The sequence below is a fragment of the Hippichthys cyanospilos genome, chromosome 12 (genome assembly GCF_059441005.1).
Source record: "Hippichthys cyanospilos isolate Australia breed blue-spotted pipefish chromosome 12, RoL_Hcya_1.0, whole genome shotgun sequence".
Taxonomy (NCBI): Eukaryota; Metazoa; Chordata; class Actinopteri; order Syngnathiformes; family Syngnathidae; genus Hippichthys; species Hippichthys cyanospilos.
This window is the reverse complement of record NC_142380.1, coordinates 17235001-17248932: the sequence shown is the minus strand read 5'-3', so window position 1 is coordinate 17248932 and position 13932 is coordinate 17235001. Positions and strand designations below refer to the sequence as shown.

Sequence of the window (13932 nt, the reverse complement as noted above, 5' to 3'; positions counted from 1 at the left end):
ACACACTTGCACACACCTACAAGCAAACAAACCCCTCACCTTTATCCATTTTAAATTCATGAGCAAAACCTCAACTTCTGTGAGTCCAAAGTCCACTTAAGGGACAAACTATTTTTCCTTTTTAAACTGATTTCGAGGAGGCACTTACTGTGTTTTTGCCACCTCCATACCCCCATCCACCGACTTGCAGCATTCCCACAGTGCACAATCCATACACAGAAGGTGTCCTGCACTGTGCTCGACCAGGATGACCCTTTACTTTACGCTGCAGTAGTTCATATGTCTGTTCTGCTTGGCTGACTCGCTGTCTCATGGGCAATCTGCTATCTTAGCAGGCTGAAGATGGACTGTGTCCTGCCACACTGACCCTGTTCCAACCCCTTAAGTTACACACAGAGCACTCAAGGGTGAATAAAGTGTTTTAGTTTTCCTTATCGACTGTTTCAACTTTGATTGATTGACAGTGGAAACCCGCTATTTCAAATTAAGCCATTCCGGGGTTGGGATAGTAAGATGAAATCCTTGTAGGGCGGGCAATAGAAACCTATGGTAATTAGCTAATCTGTGTAAAACCCCAAGTAAAAACATAAAAATTGTATATACATACAGTATTAAAAATCAGTGACAAAATATTATAGCAAGTGCTACTTATCTATAATATACATGTATACAATAAAATAACATCACAAATAAGAATTATACAAAGGATTTATTCACCTTTATTTCACGTGTCCCTTAGGGTTTCTGCTGCTGCTGTTGCATTAGCGTACTGTATGTAACGTCTTGCACGGATAGCTCGGGTATGAAGTTGCATTTGATCGACGGTTGAGCCAACACTCCTCCATTGATGAGCACATGATATATGCCGCACCTGCACTTTGTTATTGTACATGTAAAACGCAGAGGATAGTGAGAAATGAAATTTAGATTCCTTTGTATGTTAAGCACATGTGAAGAAATTGACAATAAAAATTGACTTTGACGTTGAAGTAACACTTTGGCGCCTGATTCTGCATGTGTATCGGTTGTATGATATGGGGTGTTAAGGGCATATTTAAATCGAGCCGCTCTGGTGGATAGTTACATCGCGATCAGCACTTGCGCTGTAGTTTTTTTTAGATTGCTTGACCAGTCGAAAAGAGGGGTCATTTTTATGAACCAGTTCGTCATCGGGGACATCCACTGTTGTTCCATGATCCCCGGTTTCAGTATGACGTCTTTGGCCCACTGTCTGCCCATCTGTGTCGGAGTGGTGTCTGTTTGGCTGACCCACCTGTTTAGGTGACCGTGAGGTGTTACAATGCTTTGGTTCATTAAGTGTGTTTCTTGTGTGAATACCATGGGTGTGTTCTGTCTGCCCGGCAACGGGCGTTGACAACGCATACCCTAGTCATATTATCATAGAAAATTCAAGAATTTGGTTTATAGAATGAACTGTAATAGTCAAAGCGGCAGCATTTTTTGGTTGAGGGTAGTCTCATGAAGATGAAAGAAAATGCAGCATACAAAATTACCCTTTGTGCTCTTGAGCTGTTTTTATGGCTTACGTTGTGATAAAAATGTTGAATTACTGTTTAACTACCCTATTTATCCATGTACAAGTCGAGTCCACCCCCCCCCCCCCCCACCCCCCATTTTCAACCAACATATGGGAGGGGTCAACTTATACCGGCATTACTCAAAACATACCAATTTGTTTCGACATATCTGTCTTTGAATGATATTTATTCAAAGGTGAAATGAGTAATATCATGTCAATTACAAAGCTTAACATGACATGCCTCTAATTCAATAGAGTTTTTAGTATGTAAATGCACTGCGCCGCTTTATTGCCTCTTTGTTGTCAACAACACAGTGGTTTGGATATTTTTTCCAGTGGACTTGGATGAATTATTAAAAGGAAAAGACTGCTTGACTTTCTCACTACAGCCCTCTTGACATGTCTCAAGATCTTTAAATTAAAATCACAGTCAAAATGAAACATAAAAAAAAGGATCACCTTCTTAAATTTTTTCTTGGGGATTATTTGTCTGGGTAAGAGATTTACAACTCTCCTGTGCAGCGCTACTCTTTCCTTCTTTCCCTTCGCAGGAGTTGTAATCTACTCCCGCCCGGGAGTTGTATCTACTCCTGCCTTCATTGGTTGATGGTCGCACCAGAAGCCAATCCCATGTCTTGTAGGAGTGCCTGTCTTCTTCGTGAAAATCACACGCGCTGCTGAGTAGACACGAAGGAAGAGCAGCAAAGAACAGCGCTGCACCGGCGCGTTTTAAATCTCTTACCTAGATTTCTTTTGTAATAAATTGAGATTTCATGTGCATAGTCTGATTGTTATCATGTTTGGTCAGCTACAGGCTTCCCTCTTATTACACTTCTGGGTATCAGTTCCTAGATTTCTATGTACGCCCCAATATAGCTGCAGTAACCATAAACAATCCTTTTTTTTGTATTTTTGGTGTATTTTATTTCCTTTCACCTATAACATTACATTATCCTTATTAACATTATTGTATATTCATTAAATAACTAATATTACTTAAGTTTGTTGAGAATTTGTTCTCAGGACTGGTTATCTGCACCAAGACTCCGGTGAAAGAGTGCGCAAGTCATCACCTTGAACTTCACATTTATTTTGGCTCATGTATGGTGTCTCATGTAGTATCTGTTGAATAATAAATCAAAAACAATGTTAAAGTCAGTCAACTAACATATAAACACTTGCCGAACTTTAATCTATGAATTTACTGTATTTTTAGCCGCCATTAGCGGGTTAGCAACAACTAACAACAACTACTAACTATGAAGTGCAACCTCTACACAAACGAACACATAAACAGAATAAACACTCATCGCTTACTAAACATAGGCAGTAGCGTACGTTATCAACATAAATGATAATAAACTATAAACATGAGTTTACGTTGTCATTCACTACGTCACCGTAACGAGCCGAATGACGCACAGAGAACGTAAAACAGGAAACGGAAATACAACGCGACCCTACAAATTAAAAGCATTCATTTTAAAATAAGATATAAAACGTCACGAACTGTAGCGCTTGAAGAATTCTTAACATAGTTATTAACTAATATTACTTAGTTATTTGATGAATACAGTACTGTAAAAATACTTTTTTGCTTTTTTCCATTTTTTTTATTTTTGCGCATATTTTAAATTTTTTTATTTGAAATATTTTAAATTTTTCCTGGAAAAACCCGCGAAGCACTGAGACCGCGATATCTGAGACCGCGAAGTAGGAGGGATCACTGTATGTGTAGTGCAGTAGTTCAACATCTGAGGAGTGTCCATGGCATCTACCTGTACAGTTAACTCACCTGTCTGGCATGCAGGAAACTGTCTTTCTGCAATATAGCTTTTTATTTGATTTTAATGAAAAAAGTGATACACGAGGGCGTGAAGGCGCGAAGTAGCGGGGAATCACTGTACAAGCCATTCGGATGAGATTACGACAAACACCTGGGCGAGACACACTTGGTGCAGATAGCTGATTACTTGACACCAGTGGATACAATAAACTAAATGAGATACTGACACAGAAGACTAGAAAACAAACTAGAATCAAACAAAAACCAAAACTTACTCAAAAGTCAGAACACGGCACAGGGTTGAACTGCCCTGAGAAGTTATTTTTTTAGCACTTGTCCAAGTGCTAATGTTACTCAAATTGTTGCAGCAGATGACAGGAATCTTAATTTTGATTCATGGATCAAATTCATAGATTTATAATGCATTTGTTTGCTGAGCTATCTCATGCATTCATTTGATTGGAGCCTTTTTTGCAATTGTTTCTTTTTTTTTTTTCCTTTGGGAAGAAAAATAATTGCATTCTGATTTACCCGTAAAAGCACAAACCAGTCCCTAAGAAAAAAAACACAAAAATCAATATGTCATGTTAAATTAACCTCTGGTCTCAAAATTGGGCGATGATAGTCAGACAGAGCACCATTACATTTGTAAAAGATTTGATTAAGCAAATGGGCTCTTAATGTCACAGTTATTATTTTTTAATATTGAAGGCAATTGGGTGTGCACAGTAATATGTCAGGTTCTGACTTTTTCATGTGGGTAGAAAAATATTCTAAGAAACAATTACTAAAAAAGCTGCAACAACAAAAAATTAAGTACACGGTACATTAGTGCCTTATTATTCTTCTCAGAGCTTGTTGAGGTGGAAAAAAATCTCCTATTTTCACAGATAATTGTGATCATCAGTCGAGAAAACAGTCGGCTGAAAATAAATACACACCCTGAGAGCACTTAAGGTGGAGGCGCTGAATTGGCAAAACGTACTTATTGTACGTACTTGCTGTAGGACACACATGACAACACATGCACACAGACATGTGCCGCACTAAGTCACGCGAGCACAAACACATGAAACTGAATGGATGTTGACCTCTGCTGCTTGATATTCATTCTCAGTCCTCTTATGTACAACACGATGAACATATTGCATGACAAACCCCTTGGCCAGCTGATACATCATAAAAGACATAAAAGAAAGACAATCAGGGTTACATTACATTACATGGTTTTTTTTTTGGGAGGGGGGGGTCTCTTTGTTTCACTCTCTCCAGGCAAGAAAAAGAACATTGCCTTTGTATTTTGTGCTCTCTTTCTACTTCCACACCATTGTTCTCACTTATTTTCTGATCTCTTTCTCTGATTGTATGCCTATTTGTTGTACACTTTGAGGGTTTGTGTGATTGTGTCCGTGTGTGTCTGATAATGTGTGTGAATGTATGTGTGTGTGTTCAAGTCAGTTGGACACTGCTGCTTTGGTGTACTACTGTGGCTCTCTTGTCACTAATGAAACTACTTGACCGTCGGGTTTGATATGAACAATCAAGTTTTTTTTTTTTTTTCATATACCTTATTTCATCAAGTACGTGTTTTTTTGCTTCTTTTTCAACCCCCGTATTGGGAGTCGACTTATACCTGCATAGGTTTTTCGTTTTAGTTTTTAGTTTAGCAACGCTAGGCAAAGTAGCCCTAACATACTGCACGTTACTATTGATAAGAATCTAGTTTTAGGATTGTCTCATCTTGCGCACCTGCACTTTGTTATTGTACATGTAAAACGCAGAGGATAGTGAGAAACGCAATATCGATTCCTTTGTATGTTAAGCACGTGAAGAAATTGACAATAAAATTGACTTTGATAACTCAAATTCCGACCCAATTTTGTCCAAATATATGTGGGTAATTTGCGTAACATTAATTTGAATTCAAAATATGTCACTTTCTGTCTGGGTCTTTTCTGTTGTGGGTTTATTTTGTGGAGTTTTAGCTCATTTATGGTTTGGGTTCATGTTTTTTTCCTGTGGAATCTGTGTTTTTAGTGTGATTTGTACTACCTGTTGCTTGTGTGCTCCAGCCTCCGTGTCTCATCCAATCGGCTTCCCTCCCCTCTCGTTCTCTCCAGCTGTTTCGTGTTGTGTAATTATTGTCCTGTTTATTTAAGTCCAAGTTTAGTTACAGTTAGTTGTCTGGTCATTGGCAGACATAGTTTTTTTGTTGTCCGATGTCTCTCCGTGTTCATGTCCCGAGATTTCCATGCCTCCATGTCGCTGTTTTCCCCCGTGATTTTGTGTTTGTTTTTTACTTCATTTGTTACTTTTGAATCCCGAGTTGAACGCGTTCCGCCCAGTCTGGTTTAAAATCTGGTTTTGAGCACATCTCACCCCAACTTCCCTGCACCTTGGATCCACCTTTCCCGCACCCCCCAGCATCATGCTGTGTATACAAGACAAAATAAGTAATTATGTCATTTAAAAGCCTTAAAATGATATAGTGCAGTGGTCCCCAACCCCCGGTCCGCGGACCGGTACCGGTCCGTGGATCAACCGGTACCGGGTCGCGTGGGCTGCACACGAAATAATGTTTTGGAGATGATTTAATTTAATGGTACGCGTGCACCGAACGCGAACGAGGCGAACAAGCGGGGCGTTTTGTATTGTAGTCAATGGAGTTCGCGTGACTGGGCGCGAATGGACGTCGGGCGACGCGATGGACGCGAATGGAGTGACGCAAATGGCCGCCCGCGGTCACGAGAAGCGAAATTTCGCGTGAAGTTATTTTTTATTTACTTTTTCCGCGTTTCAAGTCGCCACAGCCAATCAACTTCGGGAACATTCAACGGCTCACGCAGGGGGCAGGAATGAATCCTGGCGGCCGCTTTGCTGTCAACCTGGAGCTTTCAATATGAAACAGAGCTAAGCAAGAGCCCTCACCTGGCTTGTTGAAAGGCGGAAGCGAGAACTTGGGACAATTAGCATGTGCAGCGTTTGCTTCACTTAACAGCTGTTGAACCGTAGTTACTGTGCTAAGTTAACGATAGCGCAGCATTGTCAGCACAATATTTAGCATTGTCTCGGCCACTCGATTGCGACATTGAAACTTTTATTTTTTGGCAGGCGAGTATTGCCGCAAAGAATAAAGGTGCCGTTGGTGAAAATATTGGCTCTGTCACATCCCAGAAAAGTGAAAGTTCTCAGCAATGCTCTTCTTTCCAGATCTACCGTGAAGTGCACAGCAAGCTCACTCCCCTCCCCTCCCCTCCCCTCCCCTCCCCTCCCCTTTAATTTAAGTGGGAGGAGCTATTTGACATGTCAGTGATGGTGACTTTTAGGGCTTTTTGACCAATTCATATTCAGATTTGTCAAAAAAAAAAAAAACATTGAAACTTCATATTGTTGCAATATTATTATCAGCATTTGTGTTTACACGCACATACGTTGTCTCATATATATTGTAAGGCAGTTGTTGCAAGGCAAGATGTTGACGACCTAGAATTGTGTATCAATTTCTTGTTTTAGTTTTCCGAGCCAAGTTTGGTCATTGAATGCAACATTCGTATCCAGTTCGCGGTTGTCATCGCGAGACGAGTTGTTGTTCTATGGTTGTTGTTTGGTACTCACGGCTCACTGCACAGATACTGCTAAGCGCTGTCTGTGCCCGAGCTAGAGGCCAAGAACAACGTAAAGTGTGACTTAAAGAACGTTCATTTATGCTTCTAATCTGTGTGTGTATTGGAGGCAAGTAAAATGCACAAAGAAGGAACTTTTGTTGTGTGACTCTGTCTACCCACGCTTTGCCATCACACGTGGAAGGTAACAGCATGACAATATATACAGTGGGGCCCCAAACTCCCTCTTTTACGAACTTTTCATCTTACAAAGGTGGACTGCGGCGTTTTTTGTCCCCCCTCTTACACACAAACCTTTCGTCTTACGAACAATCCAACATGCCGGTCAATGTTTCCGTACTATTTTTTTCGCTTTGCTGCAACAATAAAATAAACTTTTCTCGCATGTCACGGTAATGCCGATAAGCTATTGCTCTTACAATGTCACAGTCACTGTCTCAGTCACGGTGTCAGTCACGGAGATGCCGATTTGCTATTGGTCGATGAGGGCACAGTCACGGAGATGCGGATATGCTATTGGCCGGCGTCACGTCAATCACAGAAATGCCGATATGCTATTGGCCGAACGCCTTCATCTAGCTTGATGGCACAGCTGGTCGGTGTGTTGTGAAGACTTTGCAAACTTTATCTGTTAGACATGGCTTTTAAAATTGCAAATGGCGGTAAAGTAAGAAGTAAGAGGATGATGGCAATAGAAACAAAGCAGGAGATAATAAAAAAAACAATACGAAGGAGGCGTACGCATAGTTAACCTTGCTAGTGAGTATGGCCGTAACCGCTCGGCAATCTACTAAGGGCAAGAATTTCCTTGCCAGGGGACAGACCTCGGTCAACAACAAAATGGAGAGGCCTCTTCTATTATGGATTAAAGAGAAGGAAATTGCCGGTTCTCCTTTGAGAAAAGTTATCGTTTAAGAAAATAAATAAATAAATTCTGCGGGTTGGTCTCTGCTCCGCCTCCACCCACCACCAGCTCAATTCACGTCGCCCCAAAGGTAAATGTCATTTTTCCTTTGTATATTTATTCTTTAATTTAATTGTACAGTAGATTATGTTACAAATTTTTAATATGTGTATAAAGTCGTGATGTTTTTACCTAAGGTTTTTGCATATATATATATATATATATATATATATATATATATTTATACACACACACAGTGATCCCTCCTACTTCGTGGTTAATGGGGGGTGTCAGCCCCCTGCGAAGTCTGAAACCCGCGATGTAGGGTATCAGTTCCTAGATTTCTATGTGCGCCCCAATATAGCCGCAGTAACCATAAACAATCTTTTTTTTTTTTTTGTATTTTTTGCTTATTTTATTTCCTTTCTCCTATTATTTAACATTACATTATCCTTATCAACATTATTGTATATTCATTAAATAACTAATATTACTTAGTTTGTTGAGAATTTGTTCTCAGGACTGGTTACCTGCACCAAGACTCCGGTGAGAGTACGCAAGTCATCACGTTGAAGTTCACATTTATTTTGGCTCATGTATGGTGTATCATGTAGTATCTGTTGAATAATAAAACAACAACAATGTTAAAGTCAGTCAACTAACATATAAACACTTGCCGAACTTTAATCTATGAATTTACTGTATATTTAGTCGACATTAGCGGGTTAGCAACAACTAACAACAACTACTAACTATAAAGTGCAACCTCTACACAAACGAACACATAAACAGAATAAACACTCATAGCTTACTAAACATAGGCAGTAGCGTGCGTTAGCAACATAAATGATAATAAACTATAAATATGAGCTTAGCTTGTCATTCACTACGTCACTGTAACGAGCCGAATGACGCAGAGAGAACGTAAAACAGGAAACGGAAAAGCAATGCGGCCCGACAAATTAAAAGCATGCGTTTCAAAATAAGATAACAAAGGTCACAAACTCTAAAGAATTCTTAACATAGTTATTAACTAATATTACTTAGTTATTTGATGAATACAGTACTGTATGATGTAGTTTTTTGCTTTTTTCAATTTTTTTCCATTTTTGTACATTTTTTTAAAATTATTTTTTAGTTTGAACGCGGTATCTGAGACCGCGAAGTAGGAGGGATCACTGTACCAATCAGAAATAATTCATGCATATGTTTATTGGTGAGTAAAACTCACTGAAGTTTTATTTTGATTTTTACATATTCATTTTAGTTTAGCATGGTAAATGTATGTAACAAATTCTGTACTCTGCCAAAAATGTCTCTTTCACAAAAAATATTTTAAAATGATATATTATATAGCTGTCATTTCAATACCCTGATACCGTGATATTTTTACTCAGTGTTATCATACCGTCACAATTTGATATCATTCCATGCCTAATATGATATGATTGAAGATCCTATAAACTTTACAGATTCTACTACATATCAGTTTACAGTTCGTCCATAAAATAAATCTGAAGACATCAAAATGAGACAGAACTGACACTATTGCTTTCCAGCTGTTTTATGGCCCTGTGACCTGTTTACACCCGAAACAAACTGCACCGTTTTAGGTCACCGTAGAAATCCATCAAAAGCGACTTCTTGGTCGAGGAGTATAGAATGACAAGTGTGAGATTGCTGTAGGATGAGAGGTCTGTAAAGCCCTCTCTTTTTTCTTTTTTTTTTTTTTTCTTGTTCTTGTCCAGACTTCAACCTGACGAAATACACTGGATGCCACCTGTCATCATCAACCTCTTGAACAACAAACAGACCATGACAAATGATTGCCAGTTCTTATTTCTGCCTTTTCTAACATCAAAGCACTTAAGTGCTGAATGCAAAGGGTGTGAGAAAAGAGGTAGAGAGGTCGAGGGACGCTGAATGCACCAGATGTAAGAGGGTTTGTGGCTGAAGGAAAACAATGGGGCAAGACCTTGTGCCAGAGAGAAATTGTCATTTAAAGTGGAATGCCATAGCCCTTAATACACCAACAAGGTCCCATTTATTTCTGCAGTCTCACTGTTCATTCAACAACCCAAGTAAAGCACTTTTTTCATGTACCAAGTCCCTGTACTGTAGTGTGTGTGTTTTGTGCCAGATCCCTGCCAGCTGGATGTAACAAACATTACAGGGAGTGCAGAATTATTAGACAAGTTGTATTTTTGAGGACTAATTTTATTATAGAACAACAATCATGTTCTTAATGAACCCAAAACAGTCATTAATATCAAAGCTGAATATCTTTGGAAATTGGAGTGGGGCTTTTTTAGTTTTAGCTATTTTAGAAGGATATGTGTGTGGAGGTGACTATTACTGTGTGTAATTATTGGGCAACTTAACAAAAAACAAATATATACCCATTTCAATTATTTATTGTCTCCAGGGAAACTAATATAACAGCTCAACACTTACAAATATACATTTTTGATATTCAAAAACAAGAGAAAAACGAATCAGTGACCAATATAGCCACACACAATATAGCCACGCCTGCCATCCGTGGATTCTGCCAGTGTTTTGATCTCTTCGCGATCAACATTGCGTGTAAGCAGCAACCATAGCCTCCCAGAAACTGTTTATTGAGTTGTACAGTTTTCCCTCCTAGTAAATCTCACATTTCATGAGGGACCACAGATTCTCTTTGTGGTTGAGATCAGGTGAACAAGGAGGCCATGTCATTAGTTTGTCTTGTTTTCAGACCCCTTCTTGCCAGCCGTGCTGTGGAGTACTTGGATGCATGTGATGGTGCATTGTCCTGCATGAAAATCATGTTTTTCTTAAAGGATGCAGACTTCTTCCTGTACCACTGCTTGAAGAAGATGTCTTCCGAAAACTGGCAGTAGGACTGGGAGTTGAGCTTGACTCCATCCTCAACCCGAAAAGGCCCCACAAGCGCATCTTTGCTGATACTAGATACTATACCAGTACCCATCCTCCACCTAGCTGGTGTCTGAGTGGGACTGGAGCTCTCTGCCATCAAGCCCATCGAGATGCACTCTCATTTCATTAGTCCATACAACCTTAGAAAAATCAGTCTTGAGGTATTTCCTGGCCCAGTCTTGAAGTTCCAGCTCGTGCGTCTTGTTCAGTGGTGGTCTTCGATTTTTCAGCCTAAGACTGAAAAAGCTGAGAAAAGACTGAGAAGACTATCTTACCTTGATTATGATTTTTGCACACCTTGTGCTTTTGCAGTGATGTTGCAGCTCTGAAATATGGCAAAACCGGTGGCAAGTGGCGTCTTGGCAGCCACACGCTTGACTTTTCTCAGTTCAGGGGCAGTTATTTTGCGCCTTGGTTTTTCCCGCATGCTTCTTTCCACCCTGTTGACTATTTTGAATGAAACGCTTGATTGTTCGATGATCACGCTTCAGAAGCTTGGCTCTTTTAAGAGTGCTACATCCCTCTGCAAAATATCTCACTATTTTTGACTTTTCAGAACCTGTGAAGTCCCTCTTCTGACCCGTTTTGCCAAAGGAAAGGAAGTTTCCGGATCATTTTGCACACTTGAGTTAGCGTGTTGATGTTATTAGACCATACTCATTCTCATTACAGAGATGCACATCACCTGATATGCTTAATTGGTAGTAGGCTTTCGAGCCTATACAGTTTGGAGTAAGGCAAAAGTCAAAATACTCATTTGCGCTAATAATTCTGCACTCCCTGTATTTTGACTTTGTGTCACAGCCAAATCTGGAGATTCAACAGTGAGAACATGGTGCATGGGTACCAAAACCCACTTCTTAAAGCCAAGCCTGGCTTTGTGGAGTTCCTAGCTCGTACCAATAAATGATTAAAACACACGTAACTCATACGGAAAATTTTGACCCAACTCAGGCTTTTTGATGTGTGATATCATAGGAAAAGCACACCCAGGGGTTAAGGCTTTTAACTTGTGTGTGCCGTTAAATGTATCATTGTTTGAAAATGGTAGACTTGTGTAGACTAATGCATTTTAGTATTTTTAACAATACAGAAATTGTGGTTTAAAATAGATTAGCCAAATGGGCTATACTTATAAGTAAAGCCAGGGCTTTCCTTCATAACATTGACAAATACATATTGCCATGCTGCTGTCTACATTAAGTACAAAGCAGCTGAAAAAGGCAGAAAGATACTTCCTGTTTAGTTGCCTAGCAACCACTGACAAATATGGGCAAGCCTGCACTGGTTTGCCATTGTCCCTGCACCGTCCTGCGTCCTACCGGTCTGTGGGCAACATGAAAACCAATTGCACTGTGAAAGTTCCATTATACATCAAGACATACACACTTAGACACACTAATATAAGAGTTGTGGTTGTCACAAGGGAGGCTTACTAGCTTTAAATTGCTCAAAATGAAAAGCGCAATCTCTCCTGGAGATCGACAGATTGACAGTGAGGGTCGTGTGTGTATGCGTGTATGTGTGTTGTGTGAGTGTGTGTGCGTGCGAGCATGTGTGAAATAAATGGCAACAGCAAGCAAAAGAAAAACGGTTAGACTTTTCAGTTAGCTTGGCTACCACAGCATAAACTAGACCTTAATGGACTCTTAACTTCACACAGTGTATGTACAAAGTCAAAACTCTTTAAATCAAACAGTATCCACTTATAGCTATGTAGTTATGTAAGTTTTATTGAAATGCATTTTATGATCTTCTTTTGCTATGAATTTTAAAGAGGCGCATATCCACATTGACAACATATTATAATAGCTACTAAAAGACATGTTTACCATTTTAATATTAACATTAAATTTTCTCTGCGACTGAGCCAAGTAATGTTTGAAGAATTGTGTTTTCTTTGCTCTCTTTAGAAACCCAGTGACATTTATTGATTTGTTTCTGAAATGTAGTTACCATTGTTAATATAGAAGAATTCCCTCTCACGATGTGCTAAGATGATGTGGCCAAAAACAAATAAAATGCACTGTAGTTGCAGCCCAGTTTCAGTCCTAGTGTGCGTCCAAACGAAATGGTATGTTTTTCTTTTACTTATAAAAAAACAAAACAAAAAAGATTTGTTTGGATGTTGCTTTTAGCCTTGATAAATAGCCATAATAAACTTGATGAAATGCAGATGCAGCGTAACTTTGGCTATTTATAGTAAAACAAACTCGAGACGCGGTGTGAAGAAAAAAAAAAAAAACAACTGCTTTGAGCATATTCAAAGTTACACAGGCAAGGCGTTTACCGACCGCTCTCAACGTGGGAAATCTGAAACAAACTTTACGCGCAACAAACATATAACTTATAGATATGAACACAAGAAATATGAGTTTAAGACAAAGAGATTTATTCTGTTTTGGTATAGTTGTGACATTTTAACCAAAATGTTTGTGCATCTTATACAGGGTAACATAGAAAATACCAGAATTTGACCCCAAAATTAAGGATCATCTTGCATTTGGGAAATTATAGTCCCATGTTGAACTGCACAGTACAAATCAGATATTCTAAGTTTGACAGAGAAAAAGGGAGAACCAATCTCATATTAGATTCTGTTGCAATGTTGCTAAAAAAAAATAAAAATAAAAAACTGGTGAGGACCATATCAATCAGAGATCATCTAAAGGATGTTTTTACAAAGAGACATCATCATGTGCTGGGAAAGCAGTCTGGACTCAGTCTGTTATCAACCGCATAGAGCTTCAAGTCAAACCTTGATTGTAGTCTTTGTAATTGGGTCGTTTTTGCATTATGCAGTACATTAGCACAACAGGATGAAATGAAGTTGTATTGATTTTCAAATATTACTATGCTCTCACCACCTTCATATTTTTTTCAGGTTATTAATCAAAATATATTATTATCAGTGGTTCTTAAGCTTGGTTCGATCGAACCCTAAGGGTTAGGTGGGTTCCACGTAGCCTTTGTTGCAGATGACAAGATGCACCCCACTGTTAGTTCTTGATGACAAGCCTTGCTTGGCCAATCATTGGCCAATCATCTTCGGGTGCTCAGTAGTCAACGTGTGGCTTATGTGATAATACGTCACATTTTTTTTTTTTTTTCCTAAATACATTAAACCATGCTAACAATGTCAAGCTAAAAAAAAGAA

At 39.2% G+C, this 13932-nt stretch overlaps 1 protein-coding gene across 3 annotated transcripts in view; it reads left to right on the top strand.

The window, feature by feature from the left end:
* Positions 1-13932, top strand: part of brinp2 (BMP/retinoic acid inducible neural specific 2) — a 178212-nt gene that overhangs the window by 124464 nt on the left and 39816 nt on the right. The gene's annotated exons all lie outside the window — the stretch shown is intronic.